The sequence below is a fragment of the Pinus tabuliformis genome, chromosome 1_2 (assembly GCF_031772625.1).
Source record: "Pinus tabuliformis cultivar Carrire ecotype Pingquan chromosome 1_2, CPIR1, whole genome shotgun sequence".
Lineage (NCBI taxonomy): Eukaryota > Viridiplantae > Streptophyta > Pinopsida > Pinales > Pinaceae > Pinus > Pinus tabuliformis.
The window spans coordinates 433,333,489-433,337,370 of NC_142298.1; the positions used below are offsets into that span (position 1 = coordinate 433,333,489).

General features: G+C 39.0%; 1 pseudogene; it reads right to left on the minus strand.

The window, feature by feature from the left end:
• Window positions 1-271: 271 nt before the first annotated feature.
• LOC149206213 (P-loop NTPase domain-containing protein LPA1 homolog 1 pseudogene) lies at window positions 272-1,089 on the minus strand (annotated as a pseudogene).
• Between the last annotated feature and the right edge of the window lie 2,793 nt (window positions 1,090-3,882).

A 3,882-nucleotide genomic window follows, 5' to 3' on the forward strand; every position in this document is an offset into this window, starting at 1 on the left:
CCTCCCAATGCGTCACACCTTCTCCCAATGCACCGCACACTCTGTTTCAACATGATTTCGGCTCTCCAAACTCTGTTCCACTTTCCCACAATCTTCTTCACAATTTCTTTGGCTTCTTGCAAACTTTTGCTATGCAAATTAATCACAAAAATGTCTTTCATGCCATAGACTTTGATTTTGATTTGGCAAACACATTTTTATAATTAGCATCCTTTTCTACAGATCCATCAGTATTAACAAGTGCCATGAGACGCCAAAAAGAACCTTGTCTCTAAATAAGCTTAAACATACCCTTTGAGCTAATTGAATTTGCAGCACAGACATTGTGATACTCTTCATCTGCTACCTTTACTATATTTGTCACCGGATCATAGAGGTGTTCACCTATACCTCTTCTGCGTAAACAGCTAAATATTGTAGCATGTATAGAGGAAACACTTTTATCCACATTAGTATTATTGACCTTTGGAACTCTATGTTTGCCAGCTCGTTTACATAGGTAATCCTGAATCACCCGAATATTACGAATGTACTTAACATACTTGTTCTTTGCAGGATCTAAGGTCATATACTTCGCAACGAATTGCAAAGTGCTCTAAATGATTCTCTTCATTTGCAATGTATAATTGATGGATGTCTTTTCATGAGCCCCATCACAAAGTTCAGACTCAAATGCACACCTTCAACCACAACAGATTCCTTCCTTTCTTCCCACGCACTGATCAATCTGTCAAGACTTTCAATCACCATCTCACTTTGTGCCTTGTACCCCTCAACAACCATAGTTTTGCGTTCAACTGTATCTGGAACAATATTAGCATAAAATCCTTCCTTCTCAAGATTGTCCGATTTGAATTGATCATCTCCCAGAGCCTCATTTGGCAAATGATACTCAGTTTGACCAGCTGTCTTTGAAGATATCCCATGCTGTCTGCTGATGGACTGTCCGTTTGGAGGCCGCTCTGCGAATTTTTTAGCTTTCCTTTTAGCTTTTGCTTCCTCCACAACAACTGGATCTAAACACTCACCGGCATGATATTTTGAGGCCCATGATAAAGGGTTTTCCTTTTCATCCACAAAACTCCTCATCACGTGGTGTATTGAGTCAGTAGAAACAATAGTTGTAATGCCAAGTCTGCTAGCTAATAACAAAGATAATGTCGACTTGCAACATCCACCTTCGAAGGCACAACTGACTTTGCTCATCCCTTTTTAACATTGCTTTTCCATTCTCTCTTTAAAAACTAGAAATAGTTGAGCCTCTGCCACACCTTTGTTCAGCATTTTCTCAAATCGCACATGAGTTGATGAAGATGATTTCGACATTCTCTAGTGTATCTACAACCTCTGTATACCCAACACTTTTCATGACTGTCAAATCCGTGCAAGTTCTGAGCAATTTGGAGCAAAGGTTAGCAGTTTCAGGCCTTTTAACTGTATGCGCTGCACAACATACCCAATGCGCCGCACCTCACCAATGCGCCACGCCCATGTAAAGTAACACTATGTGTTTTCTCCCAGTGTGCCGCGCCTCCTCAGTGCGCTGCGCCTCCTGCTCAATGCGTCGCACAGTTGATTTCAACACACATTTCGGCCTTAGACAATGTCTTCGCTCCTCCGCCATTGAACTTCGACTTCTTTGATGCCTCTTGAGTGAAAATGAATTGATAGATGTGGAAATATCTTATGTGCACATGGACTTTGATTTGAAAACCTTTGAACAATCCCACTGTTAGTGTTGCAGACTTTGGCACTTTCATACAAACTCTGTTTTGCTTGTTTCCACTTGATTTTTTGACTGAAATGATGAAACTCTTTGTCTGTTCTGCTGGGATTGGCTGACATTGGATTTGGCAAAGGTGACTAGGGCTGCGCCTGAAGAATTTCATGACTAAAAACTTTGAAAAATTACATATTTAAGAACAAATTTGATGATTTCTTCTTCAAAAAAGAGTTTTGAAGAAGAATCATTCTCAAGCATTATTGACGATGGGATTTTGCAATGGAAACTAATTCAGAACCTCCCTCTGTCCTGCTGGCTTTATTGGACACTTTGAGGACCAAATCAACTAAATCCTAGACTTGAAAAGACCTAAAAATCTTATAACAACTCTTTGCTGACAAGAGGCCAAAACAGGACTATAAATGACTTTAAAATAGATTTGATGAACAGACCTGAGCCAGCAGGATAAGGCATGAGGGGTAATGAGCAACAAGGCCCTTCCATCAGATTATGGCATGCCCCTAGTGGAATGCAAATGAATAAACAGAATGCGACACCTAAAAATGAAATGCAATAAGAGAAATGATCTCTGACGGAGGGATGACCAGACCGACTCTAACAGGTCTGTCACTTGATTTATTCAATTTCCAAAAGAGAGAAACAATATGTCATCCCATTGGGTAGAGGTGCTTCTAGAGTCATATTAATCAAATGCTTGACTTGAAAGTGCAAAGGTACCCCTATGGGGGAGGAGATGATGTCATTGTATTCTTCCACAAACTTATCCACCTACTTCTTCTACATGGAGGAACACTTCCTAGGGGCCATGGATGTGGCCACAATATTCCCCTTACTTTGAGAGAGCATTAGAAGGAAAAAAAATTTCCCAACCTGTGAGATGATCTTACTGCATTTCTTATTAGAGATCAAAGAGATGGTGGTAGGCAGAGCTACCTCCAGTATCTTGTATAGCTTACTACCCAAAGTAATAATAACAGTGCAAAGCTTGGAATCATACACTACATGATGCTTCCATAAGTACGATAGCCTAATAATACATCACAAACTTCAAGGGGAGAAACATCACACAATACCTCATTCGTGAAGGGCTCTATACTGTAGGGAAGGAGACATTGCAAGATGACACAAAGATATCTCCCTTGGTGAAGCCATTTGATGCTCTATGGATGCAAGTGTGGTATTTTTGGTAGTCCCAACTACTTCATGGTCTCAATTGAGATGAGGTTCTTTTGACTTCTACTGTCGATAATGAACTGTAGCGGTTAGCTCTTCACCCACATTTGTGAGTGGAAGATATGCTCACCTTGCTTTGGATCTTCAGGCTCAATTTTCTTGACCTTGGTGGTGGAAACAATGGTGCTGGGTTTTGCATCAATGATATGTTTCCCATTTTTAGGTTCTGTCTCTGAGTCAGAACATGCATTCAATTAGGAAGCTTTAGCTCAACCACCAATGACTGCTTTGTGTGACACTCATTTGTGTTGTGAGTGGGGCTCTTATGGAACTCACACCAATTTCCTGTGTCTTTCTTCGTCTTCTCTCTACTGTTATTTGATTGTGGATTCGATGGGTTGTCCTAGGTCACTCCTTATTGGCTCAGTGCTTTTTCCTTGCTTCAGATTTGTAGATCCAAAGTCTCGCTTCTTTTGTTTACATTTCTACTCAATCTTGACAACGTATTGATACTCTACACCTAGCGAGGACATTCTAGGGACTCCATTTATGCTTGGATGTACTTGTGTAGATAGCCATGATACTTGGGTACTAGATGTCACTCAAAGTTATTGATACCTAGCTTCATGCATAATGTTATCACAAAAAAATGATCATCTAGCCATAATTTACTAGATGGGTCGAAGTACACCATGTAGGGCCAATTTTACCAGAGTAAAATTGCTTTCACTGTGAGAAATTACTTAATAAACCACATTTGTTAAGCAATTTATAATTAAACCCATGAAGAATAATTAAGTAAATCACTATTTATTTAATTATCTTCTAGGAATAATTAATTAAACCATTGTTTAATTAATATTCCTTGTCATATTTGAGCTAGTTATGAGAAATAAATAGATAAATAATTAATTATCTTATTTTTTCTCTAGGAGAATTAATTAATCAATAATTAATTATTATTC